The sequence below is a fragment of the Siphateles boraxobius genome, unplaced genomic scaffold (genome assembly GCF_051911475.1).
Source record: "Siphateles boraxobius isolate OS27281-9 unplaced genomic scaffold, OSU_SipBor_1 16, whole genome shotgun sequence".
Classification (NCBI taxonomy): Eukaryota; Metazoa; Chordata; class Actinopteri; order Cypriniformes; family Leuciscidae; genus Siphateles; species Siphateles boraxobius.
This window is the reverse complement of record NW_027508766.1, coordinates 17,488,210-17,514,634: the sequence shown is the minus strand read 5'-3', so window position 1 is coordinate 17,514,634 and position 26,425 is coordinate 17,488,210.

Genomic DNA, 26,425 nt, shown 5'->3' with positions numbered 1-26,425 from the left:
AGAATTTAAATATTCACAGCTTAAATATTCAACCATGCTAAATTTCAGCCCATAAAAATGCAAGCCCTAAAAATACAATGCATTAAAATACAAGCAGGGTTAATGCAATTCATATTTTTTTTCAAGTAGTACAATTCAACATGCTTTTTGTTTCAAAAACATTTGGGATTATTTTACTTCCATACTTGATGGCCTCTGTCTGCTTTTGTACAGCCGAGAACTGCTGGGCGAAGTTCTCAACCGCGTCGCTGAAGAGCCCCCGTCTGGGACATGGGGGAGGTAAGGAACCGGAGCTTCTCGGTCTCCCTCATGTCTGCCAGACACAGCCAGAGATGGCATTCCTGGACCACCAAGGTGGACATCACACACCCCACTCACCGCGCGGTGACCTTCGTCGCACGAAGCGCGAGGTCCGTTGCGGTACGAAGTTCTTGGAGAACCTGTGGATCTTGACCACCCTCGTGCAGATCCTTCAGTGCCTTGGCCTGATGGACCTGCATCAACGCCATAGCGTGCATGGCAGAGGCAGCTTGACCACAGGCATTGTAAACCTTGCCGGATAGGTCCGATGAGGACCTACAGGCCCGGGAAGGAAGACACGGTTCTCCGCGCCAAGTGGAGTGAGGGCACAGCTGCATAGCAATGGCCCGCTCCACTGGCGGAATATGCGTTTATACCTTAGCCCCGTCCACGTCCCTGTGAGCTCCTCATGCACTTTCGGGAAGAAAGGCACTGGGGTGGGTTGCTGAGAACCATCGCGCACCACCCCGAGATACAAATCATCCAGCCTCGAGGGCTCTGGACACGGTGGAGGGTTCCACTTGAGCCCGATCCTGTTGGAGGCCCGGGAAAGCATGGCCATCATCTCCAGGTCCGACTCGGGTACCGCTGGCACACCAGAAGGAGGCAGCGGAGCCGAGTCGTCGTCCGCGGAGAGGTCTGACTCACCATGCACCATGCAGCGATCAACATCTGATCGTCGTGGGGAGCACCAAAGGAAACGACTGGTACACACCTCGAGGATGGTCCAGCACGTTCCGTTGGTGGCTCAACTGACAGCGGAGCATGTGAGGGATGAGGGTTTCTAGGGGGTTGGTTCCCCGAAGGAAGCGCGCTCACCATAATACTCAGGTCTCCCGTGTCACTGCCCGAAGCAACCCTCTGGGGAGGATTGGATCGAGGCAGAGGCACGGGGACTCCTCCCCTTTGCAGGAACGAGAGTCTCGACCAGAGAAAAGCTGAATTCCTTATGCATAGACTCCGGCAGAATTATTATTACAATGGGCCAAGACCCAGTAAGTTATTGGCTTTACAACTCAGACAAAGTGAAGCTAGGGCTATTATTGATAATATTTATTCACCTACAAAAGGCTTAGTAACCAATCCTAGAGAGATAAACAACACTTTTGCAGAACATTTTAAAGATTTATATCAACCGAAGGATATTTCTACATGACATCGATCTACCACAATTAACTCTAAGTGAATCTGAATCTGAACAAATGAGTCAGCCTATAACACTTGAGGAGCTCTATGCAGCATTAAAAATGTCAAGAAAGGGGAAATCACCTGGGTCGGATGGGATCCCCCTGGAATTAATCTTACATTTTTGGGACATATTAGGATCAATTATGTATGCTGGAATAAACACAGCAATGCAAAAGGGACATTTTGAAAAACAAACGAATACAGCTCTAATCTCTTTAATTCCAAAAAAAGATAAGGATCTTACTAAATGCTCAAATTTTAGACCAATTTCATTAATAAACTCAGACTTAAAAATATTTGCAAGGGTCTTAGTCCTACGTTTTGAAAAATACATCTGCGAATTAGTTCATACTTATCAATCTGGCTTTATTCCACAGCGTTCGGCTGCAGACAGAATACGTCGGTTGCTACATGTAATTAATGAAAGTTAAAATAAAAATTCCCCTTGTGCAGTTTTATCTTTAGACGCAGACAAAGCTTTTGACAGGTTAAATTGGGATTATTTATGGAGGGTACTAGGTAAATTTTGTTTTTGATGAGAAATTTATTAATATGGTCCGGATAATTTATGATAATCCATCAGCAATTATAGCAACAAACTAGCCTGGTTCTACCAGACTCTCGTACATTTCATTTGTACAGAGAGTCTGGCACCGCTCCATTGACAAGCGTTAACTTCCTTGTAGGCGGGTATTCTATTGAAGTCTAAAACTATTGGATCTGCCCAGAGTCACTCTATCTGCCATAACCAATCGCTGACGTTTGGTCGTGACATATGTCTTTTCCCGAACCCCGTGGGAGGATGGCCATAAACACAAAACTAAGCAAAGATTGTTCTTGCTCCGGCTTTAACTTCTTGATACTCGGCAGCGTTGCTACAACGGACCGAATGGCTTCGCTCGCATCTTTCTTATTTTGAACTACAACTCAAAATAACGACGAGTCGACATCAGCGTCATCGTTCTCAGCCACTCTCTCTGTTCGCTGATTGGCCCGGTAAAAAATTGATCGGAGAAAACCAAAGTCTACAGCGCAATCCCAGACGTAGTACTGAAGGAAAATGAAATTGAGCGGAAGTGCGTAGGAGGGCGGAGCCAGGCTAGCAACAAACGGCTTACACTCCCAAACTTTTGATATCTTGAGAGGAACAAGGCAAGGATGTCCCCTGTCACCAATGTTATTGTCCCTCTAACCTTTAGTGCAAAAAATAAGACAAGACCAAATCTGTTAATTAAGGGTACCAAATATGCAAAATCTCTCTACGCAGATGACATTTTACTGTATTTTACAGATTTTTGTGCAATACCAAACATACTAGAAAACTTGAACAGTTTTCAAAATTTTCTGGATACAGGATCAATTGGTCCAAATCATCTTTTACCATTAAACCAAAAAGCTTGGAATATTCAGATACCATCAGTTATTCCAATCACGAATCAGATAATTTATCTAGGGATTCTTATAATGTCTTCGCTAAAATAAATTGTACATATAAATTATGATAAAGTCTTTCAAAAGCTTAAAAGAGATATTGACATATGGAGGTCACTTCCTGCATCATTGCAATTCAGAGTCTCGACTGTAAAAATGAATATATTACCCAGGGTCAATTTTCTGAGTGCCATGATTCCCTTGCCACCTCTGTTAAAATGGTGGAAAAGAATTGACTCTTTAATTCTGACTTTTCTTTGGAATGGCAAACAACCAAAGTTAAAATTAGCTACATTGCAACATACTTGTCACGGATTCACCCAACGACACACCCCAGCCAGCTTCAACCCAACCCACCTGGTCCCGATCGCAATCACCGGAATTCTGATTCACCTCACCTGCACCCTCATCACTTCACTCACCAAGCCAGCTCTGCATATAAACCCCAGTCAGTCTACAGCTCATTGTCAGGTCTCGTCTTTTGATGCCAGTGACTCTCCGGTTCCTAAACCCTTCGGTCTGGTTCCAGTATCCTCAATATATCTACACAAGTATTGTCCTTCTACACTAACCTCCCAGTGTGTGTGTATATTCCAAGCAGCCTCTGTGTGCGGTGGTTCCCCGGGATTCTCCAAACCGCCTCTCTGTGTTCTACAGTGGAATTCGCGGATCTCTATCAGGATTCCAGTGGTCAGCTATTTCCAGTATCTACTAGACGGACTCAAGTTCAAGTCTTCTCCCTGTGTTCCCTGTGTGGATCTCGAAGCTCATTCCTGTATTCAGGAGTTGCATACAGTGTCTAAAATAAAACCTGTTAACGCCATTCTCTGTGTCTTCATCCTTGCAGTAGTGTGACAGAAGACCTGACCACACACCATGCAAGCTTCCTCTGCTTCTGAGATCCACGCTGCATCCACCGAAGCCCCTCGGGGTGCCGCCGCACCCCAGCTGCTGATGGATGCCTCTGCTAATGCAGCCGTCGCTCCGCAACAATCACTTCAAGAAACCCTCATTGAATTCCGTCACGCTCTTCAGAACTACCGACCTGCCTCAGTAAGTCCCATGGCCAAACCAGCTTCATATGCAGGCGGGGAGGATTGCAACGGATTTCTTCTTCAATGCAAACTCTACTTGGAGGTAAACGCTGCTCAGTTTATTTCTGAAAGAGCCAAAATTGCTTTTATAATTTCTCTGCTCTCGGGTCGCGCATTAAACCGGGCTCAAGCTCTCTGGGAATCCAATGCACCCGCATTACAGACTTTAAATGGATTCTTTGAACATTTTCACACTGTATTCGCTCAAACTTCTAGTGCCATCTCCGTTCATGATCAGCTGTTTCGCCTACGACAAGGCACCTCCTCTGTTTCAAAATACGCTTTGAAGTTTCGGACGATCGCGGCAAGCAGCGGATGGAACGAAATCGCTTTGATGAGCGCTTATCGTCAAGGACTCAACCCAGATGTCGGGCTACAATTGGCCATCTATGATGACACCATTGGGATTGAAAAACTCATCCAACGCTCGATCCTCATAGACCAACGTCGCACTGCATGTTTGTCTAATCTCCCTGCTCGTACTCGCATCTCCTCGTCCTTAAGCCCTCCAGTACCTGAGCCAATGGAAGTCGATACAGGACGTTTAACTACATCTGAACGTAACCGACGTAGAACTAATAATCTATGTCTCTACTGTGGTGCTTCTGGACATTATCGTGTCGAATGTCCCGTCCGTCCCAGCCGTTCGGCGGTGAGTACTGTAGATCTACCATTTCCAGTGTTAAACCTAAAACAAACTCCAGTCTTAATAACATATCTGAAACACTCTATTCCAGCGAAAGCTCTGATTGACTCCGGCGCGGCTGGGAACTTCATTTCAGCTTCTCTACTCAACCGTTTGCAAACCCCCCGTCGACGATTAAATCAACCACTGAATATACACTCCATCCTTGGAAAACCCCTTTGTAAAAGAAGTATTCAGCACTGCAGTCCCGAATTACACCTGTCCATCGGTTGTCTTCACCAAGAAAGATGCTCTTTACTGGTACTGGAGGGCTCCACTGCAGATATCGTCCTGGGACGCCCGTGGCTTACTCAACACTCGCCTGACATCTGCTGGACTTCTGGAGAAGTAAGTCGTTGGAGTGATCACTGTAAAAAGCATTGTCTACGTCCTGTCAAGAAACAATCCTCATCCGCCATATCCGCTGTCTCAGCAGTCCTGGGTTCAACCTCCGTCGAAAGTCCAGTCACCGAGTCTTCCCACCAGATCCCTCCGGAATACCGGGCCTTCCAGGACGTGTTTAGCAAACAACTCGCCACCACTCTACCACCTCACCGGCCATGGGACTGTGCTATTGACCTGCTGCCTGGGGCCACTCTACCGCATGGGAAGATCTACCCGTTGTCCATCCCGGAGCAGAAGGCAAGGAGGAGTATGTGGAGGAAGCCTTACGCCAAGGATACATTCGACCTTCTACGTCCCCTGCCGCCTCGAGCTTCTTCCTCGTCGGGAAAAAGGACGGAGGACTGCGCCCATGCATTGATTACCGCATCCTTAATGCTTCTACCATCAAGTACAGATATCCACTGCCCTTGGTACCTTCGGCTCTGGAACAGCTACATTCAGCTCGGGTCTTCACCAAACTCGATTTGAGAAGTGCTTAAAACCTGGTTCGTGTACGTGAAGGCGATGAGTGGAAGACTGCCTTTATCACTCCTGCTGGCACTATGAATATCGGGTTATGCCGTTCGGGCTGTCGAATAGTCCAGCAGTCTTCCAGGGCTTCATGAACGATATATTCCGAGACATGCTCCATCGGTTTGTGGTCATCTACATTGATGACATCCTAATCTACTCCTTCAACCTCGATGAACATGTACTACAGGTGAAGCAAGTCCTTAAACGCCTCCGTGGGTACCAACTGTACCTGAAGTTAGAAAAATGCGAGTTCCATCAAGAATCCATGCACTTCCTGGGGTACGTGATTCAGCCAGACGGCATTTCTATGGATCTAAATAAGGTAGAAGCGGTGATCAACTGGCCTAAACCCCAGTCCATGAAGGAGCTGCAACGTTTTCTTGGCTTTGCCAATTTCTATCGCCGGTTCATCCGCGATTATAGTAAGATCTGCGCTCCAGTAACTTCCATGCTGAAGAAGGGTACCACACGGTTAACCTGGTCTGCTGAAGCTTCCGAGGCCTTTGAGGGTTTGAAGAAAGCCTTCTGTTCTGCTCCTACGCTGTGTCATCCCAACCCTGATCTCCCGTTCATAGTGGAAGTGGATGCCGTCCACCAACGGAGTTGGAGCTGTTCTTTCACAGCGGCAGGGGACCCCTCCACGACAACATCCATGCGCCTTCTTTTCATGCAAGATGTCCCCGGCAGAGCAGAATTATGATGTCGGTAATCGAGAACTCTTGGCTATTAAATTAGCTTTAGAGGAGTGGAGACACTGGTTGGAGGGAGCCAACCACCCATTTCAAGTAATTACAGACCACCGCAACCTTGAGTATCTCCAGGAGGCCAGAAGATTAAATCCTCGCCAGGCTCGGTGGGCTCTCTTTTTCACACGCTTTAATTTCACAGTTACCTACCGCCCGGGTTCCAAGAATCTCAAAGCAGACGCTCTATCACGCCTCTATCAATCCGAAACCTCCACAGAAATCAACGAAACCATACTCCCTCCAGCCATGTTTGTCAGTCCCTTCCAGTGGAACATCGACGAACTCATTGCCGACGCCACCCTTACCGAACCTGCTCCGCCGGGGGGTCCTGAGGGGAAGGTTTTCGTACCTACCAACTTCCGCCTTCACCTCATGGACTCTGTACACACCTCTCCGGGCTCTGGACACCCAGGCAGCCAACAAACCCTCTCACTTCTCCAACAGCGCTACTGGTGGCCCGGCATGGCCCAGGATATCTCCCGATACGTGCAGGGGTGCACCGCTTGTGCTATGGCCAAGGTACCTCGACGTCTCCCAGAAGGGAAGCTCATGCCCCTACCAATTCCGAACAGACCCGTTGTCCCATCTCGCCGTGGATTTTGTTACCGATCTACCATCGTCCAACTCCAAGACCTGCATTCTAGTGGTCGTTGACAGATTTTCCAAGTCCTGTAAATTGATATCCCTCTCCGGACTCCCCACAGCCTTCAAGACAGCAGAGATGTTATTCACCGAGATTTTCCGCCACTTCGGAATCCCAGAGGACATAGTATCGGATCGGGGACCACAGTTCAAATCAAGAGTCTGGAAATCGTTCTTTAAGCTTCTAGGAGTATCGGTCAGCCTGACGTCGGGGTACCACCCTCAATCCAACGGCCAAGTGGAGCGTAAGATCCAGGAGATCGGGAGATACCTGAGAACCTACTGCCATGACGCACAGGACCGCTGGGACCAGTACCTCCCATGGGCAGAGTATGCCCAGAACTCTCTACGCCAAACATCTACAGGCTTGACGCCGTTCCAATGCGTTCTGGGATACCAACCACCTCTGTTCCCATGGACAGGCGAACCATCGGACGTTCCAGCGGTCCAGCACTGGTTCACCGAGAGTGAGAGGGTCTGGGACTCAGCCCACGTCCACCTACAAGGGGCAGTACGGAGGTTCCAACAACAGGCCGATGTACGTCGAGGACCCACACCCCACTACACTCCTGGTCAGCTGGTGTGGCTCTCCACCAGGGATATCCGCCTCCGACTGCCCTCCCGTAAACTGAGTCCCAGGTTCATAGGTCCATTCGCGGTGCTGAGGCAGGTCAATGACGTCACGTATCGACTTGCACTACCCCATCACTACCGGATTGCACCCACCTTCCATGTTTCCTTATTAAAACCCTACACTGCATCTCTCTCTTCCCCTTCCACAGAAGCTGAAGCTGGCGAAGTACCCCCTCCTCCTCCAGTGGACCCCACAGACGAAGCCGTATACCAGGTCCGCACCATCTTGGATTCTCGACGACGGGGGGGCCAGCTGCAGTACCTCGTGGACTGGGAGGGGTTTGGACCTGAGGAACACTGTTGGGTCCATCGGGACGACATCTTGGACCCCATGCTCCTCCAGGACTTCCACCGTGACCACCCGGATCGTCCAGGCCCCCGTCCACGAGGTCGCCCTCGTCGTCGGGGTCTATGGCCCTCAGGAGCTGGCCGTGGAGGGGGGGGTACTGTCACGGATTCACCCAACGACACACCCCAGCCAGCTTCAACCCAACACACTTGGTCCCGATCACAATCACCGGAATTCTGATTCACCTCACCTGCACCCTCATCACTTCACTCACCACGCCAGCTCTGCATATAAACCCCAGTCAGTCTACAGCTCATTGTCAGGTCTCGTCTTTTGATGCCAGTGACTCTCCGGTTCCTAAACCCTTCGGTCTGGTTCCAGTATCCTCAATATATCTACGCAAGTATTGTCCTTCTACACTAACCTCCCAGTGTGTGTGTATATTCCAAGCAGCCTCTGTGTGCGGTGGTTCCCCGGGATTCTCCAAACCGCCTCTCTGTGTTCTGCAGTGGAATTCGCGGATCTCTATCAGGATTCCAGTGGTCAGCTATTTCCAGTATCTACAAGACGGACTCAAGTTCAAGTCTTCTCCCTGTGTTCCCTGTGTGGATCTCGAAGCTCATTCCTGTATTCAGGAGTTGCATACAGTGTCTTAAATAAAACCTGTTAACGCCATTCTCTGTGTCTTCATCCTTGCAGTAGTGTGACAATACTAAGGCGGAAGGAGGTCTCCCTTCCTAATTTTGAGTTATACCATAAATCATTTCAATTGCGTGCAGCCAAGACAAGGTTTAACTCTTTGGTTTCCACACCTTGTAGAGAAATAGAAAGCAGCAATTGTCAGACCAATTAGACTTGAGGATGTACTTTTCTCTGGACTTTCTTTAAAGAACTGCAAACAATTATTCGGCCCTATTGTGACAAGCACCATTAACACAATTAGAGCAGTGGAGAAATTATTAAATTACAATAAAAATGGCACCTACAGACCCTCCTACTGCGTAATAGAAACATTAAACAGGGTTCTGAACCATTCACGTCAGAACAATGGTCAAAGCAGGGAATAAAAACACTTGCTGACATATGGGATGGTAATGGTATGGTTAGCTTAAAAAATATAGTTGCATCTTTTAATGTACCTGCATTATCCTTTTTTTTTCAGCCCTCAGAGCATATGGAGTTCCATGGTGAACAGCTCTTGAAGTACACCCAGTTCACAGCCGCTTCTTTAATCCCACTCAAAGAAGTGTAGTGTCAGCTGTACTCGCCTTCTTGAAGTTAAAGAAAATCAATTACCACTGAACACAATTTGAGTAAAGGAGCTATTTGTACACCATATAGACTGGGCGACGGTATGGAAAAACATATTCTGTGCATCAAAAAATCCTAAATCACCAATTAATTCACTTTAAATTTTGTCATAGATTGTACTGGACACCAAAGAAACGTTTCTTCACTAAATTATCTCTAAATCCTATCTGCAGTTTTTGTCCCTACCAACAAGTGGGAACATTCATGCATATGGTGTGGGAATGTGAGAAGGTTTGCCCCAGAGTTTTAGGAAAATATTACATCAGTACCGTCTGATATGATAGGAAAAGATATACCAGTGCATCCAGCTGGGCTCCTTCTACATGATGATTCCAATTTAGGTTTCACTGAGCTACAAAGAAGGATCTGGATGGCAGGTCTACCATCTGCCAAAAAGATAATTGCGCAAAGATTGCTCCGTCCTAATACTTTATCTGTGCGACACTGGCTATGTCAGTTTCATGATATAGTAATGTTATAACTTTCAACGGCTAGAATAGATTAAGCTAGAGCCTCAGCCCTGGTGGCATGGAAAGCTGGTGCAGATGAACTGACAGGAAGGCTTCAAGATGGAAGAATTTAGAATTGAATTTGGGGGGCAATTTGAACCTCTGATGATCTGTGTTATTATACTTATCCTAAGTTTCTCATATTGCAGCGTGTATCTGTGTTTTGTATTTATGTATTGATTTTTGTTGTTGTTGTTGTTGTTGTTAGTAATTGGTTTTGATTGCAATTGTATTACAGAGATCAGTGGCTTGGACCTGGGGGACTGCTGGGGGGTTGGGGGAGTTCAGAGGGTCAATTTTTGTTCTTTTATTGTGAAGAAACCTTTGGGTAATTGTATGTGATCCTCTCTATGAAATCAATCGATAAAAAAATATTAGGGGGGCATATTTTGTGCATATATGTTAACCCAATCACCACCCCCACCCCATCTTATTTTGGAAAAAAATATTCAAAGAAAATATTTTGCAGTGAAAAAGGACCTAAATCCAGATGTCTAGTTTCAATCAAAGCCGTCCCAGACACAGCGGTAACTTTTACAGTATCATAACATGATACAAAACAGTGTTGTAAAACATAATGACCAAAATCCTTGAGCTTGTCTTGATCAATTAAAGCAAAGTCCTAATTTATGGTATGCCGTTTAGCTCACTTTGTCATTGTTTGTTATTTTAAAGATGTGTAAAGAATGCCAAACGGATGTTGGAAAAACTAATTGCTATAAGTGATCCCTATTGAACAGCTTTAATAAGTTTCATGGAATTTATAATGATTCGTTAATGCAAAGCTTAAGGAAAGCACCCAAAAATGTGTTCTTTGACAGCCCCTGGTCCACATCCATTTTCACTCTAAGATTGTAGTCTCCTTACAGTGTGCTTTCCATGGAATAAAGTCATATAGATTTGGAATGGCATGTGGATGAGTAAATTATGACAGAATTGTCATTTTGGGTGAACTTTAATCACTTTAACATGTACATCCGATATTGAAATGCTTGTTCTTATACCCGTCTGTCAGTCATGGGCTGATTTCATGGATTTTAGACTTTTTAACAGGTAAGCAGCAAAGGGTCAAGATGAATGGGGTATTCTCAGATACACTTTATATATCTATTGGATCTCCACATGGTTGTGTGCTGTCATCTATTCTCTTCATACTTTAAACAAACAAATGTTGAAATACTAAGGATAATTGTATTGTCATTAAATACACGGATGGCACTGTTTTCCTATCCCTGCTATCAAGTTCAAAGTGTGATGATAGCCAGGCACTTAATGAGTTTATTATGTGGTGCAGTGGAGAAAAGTTGCTGCCTGGGTGTGATAGTTTCTACTATTATACATTTTTTTTTGAAGGGTCTCACAGGGCTAAACATGTCTACGGGGATAAAGGAGAGCAGCTAGTGATGAGGTGGTCATGATGCTGGAAAAATATGAGCTGGTAGGGCTCATTTTTGCTTCAACATTAATGCTAAAATTATACAGGGGGAACTATTTAAGCAACTATGCAGGGATAATGGCCCTGTGTCTTCATCGAGTGCCAGAAGAATTCTGGAAAGTAACATAATCCGCTGCAGTCCTCACAGCAGACCTGCGTTGTATTTGGGCTATTTTTCAGCAGCAGTGAATTCTGCGGGTGTAAGCATAGGCCCATAAAAATATCATATATAGGCCCTGGGTACATTTTGTACCATAAACATATTTCACAAATGGGGAAGAGCTGGTGCCATAGTTTTTTTTTTCTTGCTTTTCATTTTCACAGCCTTCATTACCTCAAACTATTACACATTTAGAGTTTATATTTTCATCAGTGAATGTGCATCAATTCAATAGACAGCCTCAAAGTATTAATGTTTCCATAAAGTGTAAGGATCACAAGAATCTAATATGCTATTCCTGAAGCTTTCTCTCAGCTTATCCTCAGCTCATCTTACACTTAAAGCAGTCTTTCTAAACATCTTTCAGATTTCTTTATTGGCATTGTACAAACATAACGAAATTATGTATTTACCAAATACAGTTAAAGAATAATCAAATGCATATTAAAAACGAAGGCCATATTGCACGTAAATGAAATAAAGTGTTTTTGCACATTAAAAAAAAAACACTGAAATAAAGTGCTCATAATATTATTGCACACATGGTAAATGAATTAAGGTGCTCATAATGTTCGTGCACATAAATGATTCTAGCATGTCAAGGATGTTTTTGTCAGGATACAGGCACAGAGACAGAGGTAAGTGAATTCAAACGTTTTATTTAATGTGAAACAAGTGCAAAGGTGAGTATTCAAAGTTCAGGTGAAGATTCGGTGATGATCACTAAGTGCGGGGCAGATTACAGGTGAGCAGGTCCTCCTTAGGTTAGTTGATATCAAGCAGTCACAGTTCATTAATACTTGTCTTTTCTCTTTCAGATGCAGCCAAGAGCAAGTAGAACTCAACGTGAACACAGGAAACTCAGGTGAATACCAGGTCTCGGGAAACATGAATTCAGACAGGATTTCTGGAGACAGCGGAACAAGGATACAGAGGTTAGTATTTCACAGGTGAGTATACGTTACTTAGCGGACACTGGATGACTCCGAGACTTCGGGAAACAATGGGTTATGGTCTGTTCCTGTTGGAGGCTTGACAAAGACTGAAATCACAGTGAGTGTTTTATTGAGCTGGTTGATGAGGTAATTGATGATGAACAGGTGTGTGTGGTTAATATTCTGGAGAGAGTGATCTTTGAGTGGTGGACTGAAACGAGTTTGATTGATTCCTGACAGTTTTGTAGTTGTATTTTCAGTTCAAAGTTCAGTATGGTGACAGCTTCAGGATAAAACAATCTGAGCTCTAAAACACTGTGCACCCACTCAACTAAACCAGACTGAAAAAAAAGGGAAAAAATCATGGTGTAAATTATGGCTGAACTGAGGAACAATTACAATTTGCATATAAATGAAATAAAAATAGAAAATAAACATTTAATATTGAAATAGTTTTTCACTATTTGATTAAAATATTATAGTTAATATTAATTCATAAAATAAATAAATAATAATAAATAATTTGTTTATTTTAAAATTACATGTAATTCTTATATTTTAATACTGTAAAATAATAAAACAAATGAAAAACAATAAAGTACACAAGACATTTGATCGTTAATTATTTTTAAATATTTAATATGTTTATGTTCTCTGGAACTATTATTTGGTCATATCTAATTATTTAGATAGTGGTTCCATCTTAACTATAGGCAAGGACTTTACTGCCCATTTACTATAACATATTATTTACCATGATTCAGATATCAAGATCATTTCTGGGTATGTAAAGTAAAATAATGACACTGTTGCACAGCAGTCATAATGTGGGGGTAAAATCCTCACGAGGTTCCAGTTTTATAAACCTGATGCAAATAAAGAAACAGCTACTTATTCTCATATCCCTTGGGCTTGTTTAAGTTATATTTTCACATTAACCACCAGTCTTTAGCAGATGCAATTTCACCAGTTCCTCCAATTTATCCCAGAATAGAGCTAAAAAATAACAAGCTTCACTGCTCGGTATAATTGTTCACCACCATTGCCTGAGGTCAAGTGCATTTCCAAAACTGATTTGCGCTTCAGTTTTTCTTCTTTTGTGAAATCCGGGGGGAAATCCCTCAGTGAAAGAGGGACACCTGCTCTGATTTCAGACGTCCTCTCTTCTGCAGTTGGGACTCTGGGTGACCTCGTCAGGCTGGGACTAAACTGGCTGCTCTTAAAACCACTAAGCCACAGTTGTCTCGTTCAAGCCAGTTTTACTGCCTACTCAGAGTGGCCTCCGATCTCAGGAAAACACAAACACCAACTGCTGGTGTGGCTGGGGCAAAAGATGGGACACAAAAATGTGCCTTTTTGGGTCACAAAGACCAGCTCTCTCTCTCTATCTGAAGCATTAGTTGATCTCAAGTTTGTCTTACTGAACAAACATCTCGGTTACGTATGTAACCCTCGTTCCCTGAGTAGGGAACGGAGACGTTACGTCGGATGACGACGAATGGGGTTTCGCTTAGAAAGCCTATCAACTTTGAGTATTACAAAACGAGCCAATGGCAAAGAAATGCCATGGGTCTGCGGAATTTGCATGACGTAACTCCGCCCCACCTCGTGGGTATAAAAGGAGGACGCCGGCAACAGGCAGATATGTTTCTTCGCTGAGGAGCCAAGACTGAGCTCAGGCGATCCCCGCGGTACAGCGGAAAGTGGCAGGCAGACGTAACGTCTCCGTTCCCTACTCAGGGAACGAGGGTTACATACGTAACCGAGACGTTCCCTTTCGTTGTCACTCCGAGTTACGTCGGATGACGACGAATGGGGTTACCAGTCTAATCACGCCACCTTCTCAGCTGTCTTCCAGTGCCCTGCGTAAATCTGAGGTCCCTGTCGTGAGACTGGCACGGACGAAGGACTCCTATTTAGCACAGGAATACCAAGGTACACTGGGGAGCATATCCCAAGTTCAGGGGAAATATGCAATTACTGCCAACCCAGAGGGGGGGACATAGAGAATACACATGTGACCCAAAGGAGACATGGAGAACACTGGGGTGTCCAGCCGCAGGTGGAATATTTCAACCCTAGGGGTGGCAAGGTGGCTTGCCAAGGGAAAGACACATGCTCAAGAGGCTTACAGTGGAAATACACATGTGGGGGTCGCTCAGGGGAGGGACCATGCACACGGGAGGCACCTAGCCGACGCACAGGCAATAGACACTGGCGCCAACGTCAGGAGTGCTGGAGGAACTCAGGGCTTTCGGGGAAGCTCATCTGAGGAGAATATCGCACGTATCCAGTCCGTGGAGTGGAATGGCGAGCAAGCGAAGACACCTGAGCGGGTCCAGTACTAGCTGGTTGAAGCGAGTACATGAGAGGACACTGGCTCCACTCGGAGATTGTAGAATCTGGCGAATGTGTTAGGTGTCGCCCAGCCTGCAGCTCTGCAGATGTCTGTTAGTGAGGCGCCATGCGCTAGAGCCCAAGAGGATGCCACACTCCGGGTGGAGTGGGCAGTCACACCAAGGGGGCACGGTCGACCTTGCTGCTGGTATGCCAAAGCAATGGTGTCCACTATCCAGTGAGACAACCTTTGCTTGGAGAGAGCCTTTCCCTTCAGCTTCCCACCATAACAGACAAAGAGCTGGTCTGAGGTCCTGAAACACTGCGTCCTGTCTACATAGGCGCGGAGGGCGCGTACTGGACAGAGCAGTGCCAAGGCTGGGTCTGCCGCCTCCGGGGGCAGCGCTTACAGGTTCACCACCTGGTCCCGGAAGGGAGTGGTAGGAACCTTGGGCACATATCCAGGCCGGGGTCTCAGGATCACGTGAGAGTAAGCCGGCCCAAATTCCAGGCACGCTTCGTCAACGGAGAATGCGTGCAGGTCCCCACCCTCTCGAAGGAGGCCAATGCAACCAGGAGCGCTGTCTTCATAGAAAGGAATTTAAGCTCCACTGATTGCAACGGCTCAAAGGGAACACTCCGCAGGGCAGTTAGAACCACTGAGAGGTCCCAAGAGGGAACGAGAGAATGTGCTTGATGGCCTCAATCTGTTTCTGGGCGGTGGAGAACTGTTGGGCGAAGTCCTCCACCGCACCGCCGAATAGGCCGGCCTGGGACATGGGGGAGTAGAGCAGGCGAGAGCGCTCAGCATCCCGCATGTCAGCCAGCTTCAGCCATAAGTGTCTCTCCTGGACCACAGCTGTGGACATCACCAGACCCAGGGAGTGTGCGATCACCTTCGTCGCCCGGAGGGCGAGGTCGGTGGCGGTGCGCAGCTCATCGAAGAGCCCTGGGTCCGTCCTACCCTCGTGCATGTCCCTTAGCATCTGGGCCTGATAGACCTTGAAGGGGGTGGATTGGAATCCACTGCTGCTTCAATGTATATGTAATGATTGATTATAATTAAGGTATTAATCAATATTTTTCCTTCTAAATATCAAATGAGTTGAATGACTTCTCTGGAGATTTTACTTTATTTATATAAGTTACCATTGTGATTACTGAAATGTTCTTTTCACGTATTCTTTAATGTCTGTATTTGATATCTGAATGCAGTGCTTGCTTATTTAACCCAGCTTCCAGAAATGAAATAGGGACTTGTTTTGTGTTTGAGAAAGGTCTTCAATGTGTTTAAACATATAGGGGTCATTGAAGCCAATAGTTTAAGGGGCCATTTCTTTGTTAAAGCCTTACTTTCCAGTTAGACTAAAGTTTAGCTATCCTTGAGAGAAAGAACGCATTATCTTGATGTTTTGAGAGGACTCTCCTGTTTATAGTGAGAGCCTGGCCAAATCCAACCTTGGAAAAGCTGTGTGTCGGTGTGTGTGTTAGTCTTCTTGGTTACAGGTTAAGGAACCACTGGCATTATTGGACATTGACTGAGTTGTTGTTCTGGACATGCTGGCGCCCAGCAACCCAAATCTGCGACCTGGAAGGTCATGACGTGCCTAACTTCAGCTGCATAATCGATGGAGATATGCTTCAGTCTATCTGTATATGTGTGGAAAATTACTGTGTTTATCTATTTCATAGCCAATGAGAATCATTCATCCTGTAAGCAATGACGTAGCTTAGACCTTGGAAATCGTATAACTGCTGTGATCTTTGTAACTGTAAGCGGGGCGGCCTACGAACTCCTGTATTGAAGCTGACTTCTGCTGATGAAACTGCAAACTATCTTCAGTAAATATTTTCTTTAATTTTTTATAATTCTGACTCTGGGTCTTCATTCTTCATATCTGGTTCTGGGTCTTTAACTGTACACCCCTTACAACCTGCAGAGTGGCCATGGCATGCAAAGAGGCAGCCGCCTGTCCCGCCGCTCTGTAGGACTTCGCCACTAGGGTAGACGAGAACCTACAGGCCTTGTATGGGTGCTTAGGCTCGCCGCGAGAAGAAGCACTCTGAGGACACAGCTGCATCGCAACAGAGCGCTCAACCGGGGGGAGCCCAGTGTACCCACGGGCGGCTGCCCCATCGAGGGGAGGAAAGGCGGATGAAATCAACGAGCGGTCGCGGGAAGACATGGGAGTCTTCCAGGACTTCGAGATTTCATCATGCACGTCCGGGAAGAAAGGTATTGGGGCAGGCTGAGGACGGGAAGCCGCAGCTGCACCCAAAAACCAATCGTCCAGCCGCGAGCGCTCAGGACAGGGTGCAGGGTGCGGCCGCCCGGGAAAGCATGGCCGTCATCTCTGGATCGGACTGAGCCACAGCCGTATTCACACCCGAGGGTGGCAGCTGTGGCGAGTCGTCATTTCCAGACGAATCAGACCCGCCTTGTGATGCTGCGATTGACATCGCATCTTCCTCTGGAGCGCCAAAGGACACCCGCGGGACCTCAAAGGACGGTCCCGCGGGGATCCCCTGAACGCTCGCGGGTTGCAACACTGGAGAAGGTGCTGCGGGGCACGGACTAATAGTCGGCGCTTTGTTCCACACAGTCACCCTCAGATCACCCTGGCCACCAGCCGAAGTAGAGCCTCTCGAGGAGGCGCTAGATCGGGGTGTGGATGAGGGGACTCTCACTCTTGTGAGATCATTGAGTCTCGATCTAAGTGTTGCGATGGTCATGTTCCCACAGAAAGAACATGACTCATCCACGAGCGCTGCTTTAGCGTGATTAAAGCCCAAACACACCAAGCAGCGCTCGTGCCCATCAAAGTCAGACACCAGCCGACCGCAACCAGAAGTGCACGGGCGAGGCATCTTTAAAAAGACGTGCCGCGTGCAAGCTCTTTTTGTGAGAGAAACTCAGTGCTGAAGCGCCCGCGGAGAACACACTCGCTGGCAAACCACGCTCAGATAAGCAGGAAGTGTGCACTCGCCGGGAGATCGCCGTCACACCAACACTGGAGAGTTGCTCGTCTCGTAAGAAGCTGACAATCAGAGATAGCTTAAGGAGTGAAGAATTACACTTGGCTCCGAAGCGAAAACATATCTGCCTGTTGCCGGCGTCCTCCTTTTATACCCATGAGGTGGGGCGGAGTTACGTCATGCAAATTCCGCAGACCCATGGCATTTCTTTGCCATTGGCTCGTTTTGTAATACTCGAAGTTGATAGGCTTTCTAAGCGAAACCCCATTCGTCGTCATCCGACGTAACTTGGAGTGACAACGAAAGGGAACTCTGCTATCAGTTCTGTTTGGACCCCAGTAGCTTGGCTGATGAAAGGGAACATTATGGTATGACACACTCTTTAAAAACAGAACAAGATCAATGGATGCCACAGTAAAAACACATCAATGATGTAATATCCTCGTCACCATGACAAGGTAAACTGTTCTTCTGAGCGTATAACACTTGTAATAGCCACTGTTTCTGGCTAATTCGTCACCTGCTGCTGTGTCTTAATTCACACATAATCTATTCTATGTAGCTTGCAAAATTACAGTCATATAGTATCATTATAGTTGCCCAGAAGAAAACATTATTGCTCAGTGGTTGCTTTCCCTAAGCTCAAAAGACTTAGTTGTGATTCTTATATATCTCTCATTTTAGTTTCAACTGCATTTCAGATGTTTCTATTAAAATTTTCTTAGGAATAATACAAATAGACACAAATGAGACATGAGAAAGTTTTGAGAGAAAGGAGTCTAAAATAAGAACGTGCTGTTAGAAACATGGGAGATCTCTTTATTGCCTTGCAAAGGTTGTTCTTTTTTATTTTATTATTATTGTTATTTTTTTTATGACATTGGGGGTTTTCACCTTTAATGGACAGGACAGTAGGAGGAGAGACAGGAAACTATGGTAAAGGCAAGAAGGGAACAGGAGTAGGACAGTACCTTTAGCTGGGACTTGAACTTGCGCTGTCGTTGTGCCTTGATGTCGATGTGCTGCCCACAAGCCTATGACTCTGACAGAGGTTTCTCTAAGCTCAGGATACTAAGTGGTGATTCTTTTATATTTATTCTCACTTTAGTCTTAAGGTGTCTTCAATTTTATTTTAGGAGAAACATGTTAAATTAAAAATATATCTATTTCTAATATTGTAAATGCTAAAAATAAAATCTAATAACCATTATACATTTCAAAATATTAAGGATTTCTAATTTTAATTTATATTCGATGCCCAGCATTGTCTATGCAGCTACTTTTTCCAAACACACTAAAACATAAATGAGGTTACATTAACAAAAAAAAAGTAGACTTTAGCTTGAGTCTTTTTCTTCTCACACGTCTCCTGAGACAAAAACTCTTAACACTCTCCTTTAAAGTTTTAGAAGAGATCTCAACAACGTCACACAATGTGCTCAGATTTTTTCCCTAAATTAACGACTCCAGTGGTCTCATATGTGTCTCCTAAGTTTCAGAAGAGACCTCAACAACATCACACATATGCTCAAAATGTTCTCCTTAGCCAGAGAAACTGGAACGCTCACATTCGTCTCCTCTTAAGTGTAGAAGAGACCTCAACAACATCACACTCTGTGCTAAGATTTTTCTCCTCAGCTAAAGAAACTGTAGCTCTCATATTTGTCTCTTTTAAAGTTTAGAAGAGATCTCAACAACATCACACATGGTGCTCAGATGTTTCTCCTAAACTAAAGAACCTGGTGGTCACATAATTGTCTCCTAAAAAGTTTCTGTCATGAACTAAACAACATCACTGTCACAATCCCTGTACTGTCTTGTGTTTTGTAGGACTTCTATGTTAAAGTATATTCTTAGTTCCCCATTGTTTCTGTGTTCACGTCCTGTGTTTGGTTCCTGTTTTGCTTTGAACCTTGTTTGTCACCATAGTTACCCTCCATAGTTCCCATGAACAAACCCATGTCATCAATCACCAACACCTGTCCATGGTCAGCCCCTTGTTAACCAGTCTATTTAAACCTCTGTGCTTCAGTTGTTGTCTGTCCGTCATTACTGCTGTTTGTGTTCTCCGGTCGTCGCCGGCCTCCAGCCTTCTCTTTGTGGATTTTACCTTTTGTTGATGGATTATTTGTGTAAATGTTTGTCTATTAAAACTTGTGCTTGCATCTGGATTCCCTCTGCCTCATCCCTGACTACACGTTACAATCACACACTGTGCTTAGATTTTCTCCTTAGCTAGACACACTGGATATTCTCTGTTCCCTTAAAGGGTAACTAAAAACTAAAACAACTTTTTTTAGGTAATGATCTGTAAGAATGGAGCTTCATAAATGCTGTTCATTGATTCCAGTAAATCTTTTGACATTTGGGTTTAAAGTGTTTTAATTCTACAATATATGGTTTAAAAACGTCTGAGTGCTGCCCTCTTCAGGTTGAACGGTGGCTACTGTAGTTGAATTTTCCTATTGGATGTTTGCGGTGGTTCGTGACGTAGCGGTTGCCGGTGACGTAGGCAGGTTCCATACAAAGAGATGCATCTGAGGTGCACGCCCCCCTCTGCTGGGCTCTGCCCAATTTTCCAGCATTTTTCAAATATTGCCAGTTGGTGGAGTCAGGCTCTTACCAGGGGTTTAGTTACCCTTTAATGTGTGCCACTAATTTAGAGTAACGTTTACCTTATATCTGCATAACTTCACTGAATTTATGTATATATATATTTTTTTTCTTTTTACTTGGTGCACAATTTGTAAAGATGTTCAGGTCTCTTCTAAACTTTAAAAGATACATTTGAGAGCTCCTCTAGCTGAGAAGAATCTAAGCCTACAGTATGTGTGATGTTGTTGAGATCTTGTCGGAAACTTTGGAGGATACTATTAAGACCAGCAGGGTCTTTAGTTTAAGAGAAAAATCTGAGCACAGTGTGTGATTTTGAGATCTTTTCTAAATTTTAAAAGAGACAAATATGAGAGCTACAGTTTCTCTAGCTGAGGAAAAAAATCTGAGCACAGTGTGAGATGTCGAGATCTCTTTAAAATTTTAGAGGAGACAAATGTGAGACCACCAATATCTCTAGCTAAGGAAAAAAAACATGAGCACAGTGTGTGGTGTTACTGAGATCTCTTCTAAACTTTATAGGAGACCGTTGTTATTGTTTTTGTCTCAGGAGATAAGTGTGAGAAGTAGGAGACTCAAGCAAAAGTCTCCATTTGATATTAAAGTAACTTCATATTTGTCTAGGAGAAATGTTTGAGATGTTAAAGAGATCTCATTTTTGATTTTTCTTTCCTCTGGGTGGTTTCAAAACAGTACGAGAAAGTTAACCCGGATTGTATACTAAAGTAGACACACTCTGTCAGTTTAAATCTAGACTAAAAATACATCTCTTTGACCTAGCATACAGATAACACATTATACATTTTTATAATTCAATGTTAGGTTGAATAGATAAGGTCAGCTGGAACCGGGAACACTTCCAATAAATCCTGATGTACTCGTTACATCATAAGAAGAATGACGTCCATGCTAATATTATTCTCTCTGTTTATGCCGAGGTTTACCGCAGTCCGCCGGATCCAGGCCGTATCCAGATCTGATGAAAGACCAGCGACTAGACACAATGACAATCCTGAAGTGTCAACTAGTCTCTCCACTGTGAAGGCCTCCTTCCCTTCCCTTTACCTCTGTACAGATAAAACGTTGTCAAATGATTCCAGCTCACAAAATTCTGTATTATGAATTTTTAAGGCCAGACAAGTAATTTGTTAAGTTCAATTTGTAAAGAAAGACTAGATGCCTGTGCACATATATATTCAAAGATGCATACCTAAAGACTAAAAACGTAATACGTATGTGCACGCCGCCAGCGTTTTTACAAATTTGCGTTTTTGAAGTTTACACGGAGATAATGTTTTTCCAAAAATATAAGCGCTTGCACCTTGGAACCCATTTCAAGGTTTGCCTTCTTGAGCCGCCAGGCACTGTTGTTGTGCGAATGAGTGGGCCGGAGCGTGTTAAGGGTTTTCTGTTAGAGCCGTGTCGTCTTAGCCTCTAAGTTAATAACTTATGATCTTTGCAACGGTAGTGAATCAATCAAAACAAACTTTAGCTGGACAATAACTTTATTCTAGAGCTGTTGTGAAGCCAAAACAATCTCTGTTACTTTAATTTCCTATTATCACTGTAAAGCTGCTTTGAAAACATTTATATATCGCTTTTAACAATATAGATTAAGGTGACTTGACTTTGTAACACAATTAGTTACTTTTTTTCTTCTGGATGTGTATAAACTTGCACAGATTAATTGTTCACCACAAGACTAGTAATGTGTGCTAACAAAGTAAATAGGCTAACATTTTGATATCATGATGACTTTAATGCCAAACATATTTTTGAAAAAAAGCAAAATCCAGTAACCTTGAATTGCAGTAACCCTGGTCTCCTATTCTTTCCATTACAATGTTTAAAGAATATTTAAGAAATATACTTAAAGGAAGAGCAATATTATTGACACGAAGCTTATGCTTGTAAGTACCTGCATCAGGGTTTATAAAGGAATAAAACACAAGCGGTACGATTACATTTCATTAACCAGTGTTTATTTCTAAATAATACATATCAGGAAAAATAACATTGATGTACTTACTGTTAATAACGCTTGAGGATTTCATGAAAATATACAGTACACTAGTCTGCTCTGTGACAAATAATATCACATTATTATATACAAAAACAAACAAACAAAACAACAGTGGCAAACTGTTCACATCCGAGATAATCATGAAAAATGACAAATGGTACAAAATCAATTGGTTATTAAAATAAGATTGTGGTAAGTGCCCAAAACAGTGCATTAAGTATATGGAGACCATCAGTGTAAGAGGTCAAGCCTTTTAGGTTTGTATTTGAGATACACCAGGAAGGAACAACCGGTTTGTCATCATGTCTGGTCTTGATTTTTATGTCAGTGCAGTCGCAGAATTATTAGCAAATTTGGAGACCAAACAAAGACACAATATGTAGCAGGGCATTGAAAATAAACATTCTCAGGAAAAGAAATATATATATTTCAAATAACATGTAACATAGTTGATTTAGATATGTAGGTTTTGAAAAGAACAATAAAAACACACAGAATGAATATTCAAATGACACGTATGGGGTAAGATATTTCTCTCACTGCAATAAACTTTATGATAAATACATCTAAATTTTGCTATACTACTCTGATGAAAGTAGTAGACGATCAAATTTTTACATCTCAGACTTTGGGAACATGGTTTTAATCATGCAACTGATTATGAGATTTGAGAAAAACATGCTTGCTGAACTAGAGGAATATTGGCATCAAAATGTGCAGTCATGTTACTGAGAGCTCTGTGCAAAACCTACACAGCTGTGTGAAAATACAGAAGCTATAAAACGAAAAGTGAAATTACTGCAAAAAGTCAAAGCCGCTAATCTCAGGATGCAAAGTGACCTTGGGGGATTTTGCTCTACAAATAATAAAATGCAATATACACTGAAAACGGGTTATTCTTCAAGGAAACACAACACTAGAGATATCTGAAATATCACAAAATAGGACCTTAATTTACTGAGTATTTATGGACATGAGGACGTGCCTCCTCCTGTGGTGAGGATGAAAATGTAGGGACACACATAGGATTATAGAAGGAATCTATACATGAGGCTTTCTATACGTGGCCAAACATCAGCAGCTGAGCCACCACAAGCAGTCTTTCAGTTTCTCTCACCTATTCTACTATTTACACAAAACCACACGAGCCCCACGGCTCCAGACCGGTTCAATGTATCTACTCAGCAATTGGAAACGGAACCTCTCTGACCAATTTCCCTAGAATATACAAACATATGGAACCTAAAACATGGGTGGAAGTCAATATGGCCAAGGAACACTGTACGATTTTCCAAAGGTGACATTTCTATAACATTTTCCTTGTGCATTACAGACTTTTATTTATTACTCATACAAATTGAATGGCTGGGAAAACAGATCATTTCTTACTCCAGACCGTTGCTTTCTAACCGGAACTGAGGAATCGATAGAGAAAAAAACAGTAAGGGAAAAAAAGACTTTTGATCACACCAAGTAACACTGGAGACATACAAAAATAACTTAGATGAACTGTGTAAATATAAATAAAAAAGACAACATTCTTAATAAATAATTATATTATTTACAACATTGTATATTGCTAAGAGATTTAAATTACTAAAATACTGAATAAGTAAGCAGCAAACATTACAGGCATGAGGTACAGCAAAACAAACAAAAAAAGATCCTGTTATGTTTACAGTAGACTGTTTCACCAAACTTCATTTGATTTTATCTTGTTTTTCATGGCTTAAGAAGAAAAAGGTAACGTTAGAATGCACTGAGCTTTTCTTAACATTTCCAGAAAAAAAAAGGACAGTAAAGGTGATCACTGTTTGTGTACAAAACCCCAAGATAGAATTGTAAGTAAAGCTCAATAATGGTCCATTTTCAGTGATGTCTGAAACCGGTCGTGATACTGGTTCATAAGATTGCACATAAATTGGTATTTGTTCTAGGCACTCTTTCAAAGTGATAATTGAATAAAAGCAGCAGTATTTTAGCATTTACTATGCAATAATAACATACAGTTAGATACTAGGATCAAAGACGTCAATAGAGACTAAATATGACATGATTTTTACATAGAAAGAAATGACAACAGAGCTACTTGTGTACATGAATAAATAAGTCATCAGTGACTGTGACGACCTGCTCTGTCATCACATGTTTATTGTTGCCATGTCTCTCGTAGGTTAGTTTTTTTCCTTTGGAAATGCTTTGATGGTAGCTGTGTTTTTAATGTCTGTATTTTTAATTGGACTACACACATCTCTCTTTTATTCTAAATGTCTCAACCAAAGTAGTGAAAAGAGAAGAAAATAACAATACACAGTATAAAGTACTATTCGATGATGTCATACACTAAACGAATATTTAATTTAACAATTATGATAACCTGTCTGACCATAGCAGCTTTTTTATGGTAAACCTTTTTCTTTTCTTTCTTTTTTTTTTCTATTTCATCTACAAAAGAATGGTACAAAGACAAGTGCAGCAACTGTGGTCTAACATATTAATTGACTGAGATGCAGTTGAACAAAACCACCACATATAAATATACACACAAGGCCCTTCCTACCCTAAAATCTTCACTTCTGCAAAACATAATATTTATCTTCAGACATTAATGCCATAGAAATAACCTCTTATTATGGGCTGACACAACCATGTTGGGATATCCTGGTCTGATAAGTAGCCTGCTAAAGGTTATCACAACAGTTGCTGTTGTTGTTTCCATGCTACATTGCTAATGTAATGAGAAATATTTAGATGTATATTTTTGAAGAGCTCAGAGAGATTGTGAGGGTGTCTAAAATGCTTCAAAGTCATATTGATGTTTCTTAGATAGCTATGCTTTGCGGATATTAAAAGATCATGTGTTTTATGGGGTCATACTGACTGCCATATACTATCACACCATGGACTATAATCTCCAGTTTTACACTGGTTTACATACAAATATAAAACTTAACAATGCCTGTTATTACACTTACTACAAAATAGCATATTTGGTATTGTGTTGATCTACAAGCCAGTCGTTACATACACCGCTATTATCCACTAATGATGTTGTGATATTGTTTTGTTTTTTTGCCCACAAAAATAATGAGCACCTCAAAAAAAGGGATCACTGATGGCATAATCGCCAATGAGATATTTCTGTTACAAGAAACAAGATGAAAATGGACTGCAGAGGACTATTAATATATTTTCTACATAGCTTAACTGTTCTTTTCTTGACTCATATACAGTAATGCTACACCAGATTGAGCTAGCACAAACAACTTGTGAATGCTAAATGCTTAATATTCAACAATGAAGCCTAAATTACATTCTTTGTGTCAATAAATAACTTTTTTTTTGTATTAATTTGGCAGTACTTTTGAATGGTTCTTCATCAACAAGCAAACTCAGACTGACAGTCCATTTTATTTGAATGATTAATTATGTCTGGTATGTGCCATTCCAGCCTGTACATAATTGTATTACTCTTTTAGTCAATCATTTCAGTGGCCATTGTGGTTCTAGTAGGGCTGTCAATCTATTAAAATGATTAATCTCATTATTTTTGTCATAGTTATAAAGCATAGCATTAAAGCATTCAGTTGCAAAGAATGTCTATTTGAGTTTGGCAATATGGATGGCATATCAACATAATGACACTCGACAGAGTTAAATTTATGCAACCATGCTCCTTACTCGCCTCAAAAAGAAATTCTATATTAAATCTAATGTTTAATATTCATTATATTTAACAAACTGTAGTAAATGAACAGACAGGAAATGCAAAACTGTGTTAAACTTAACTGTGTTAAGAATAGTTAAATTTCACCAAGGATGCAAATGATATTTGTTAAACACTCCTTCGGATTGATAAATAAATGATCCATTAAGAAAATCTTTCATCATTTACTAATAAAACATGCTCTGCTGGGAACACACAATCCATTTCAATTAGCTCAGAATAATCCAAAGTTTTTCGAAAATCTCAAAGAACAGACTGAAACAGTTATGTATTTTAGTGCATTAACTTTGACAGCCCTAATGTCTATTTAAAAAAAAAATGATGCAAAGGGTAATCTGTTAGTAGATCTACATTCATAAATCTGTTTGCACGTATATGAATGTGTTTTCCTGTAAAGTTGGTCTAACTGCATTTTGACCAGAGGTCAAATCTATGGCAGACTGCACTTACATTAAACTACAAACTGTCCATAG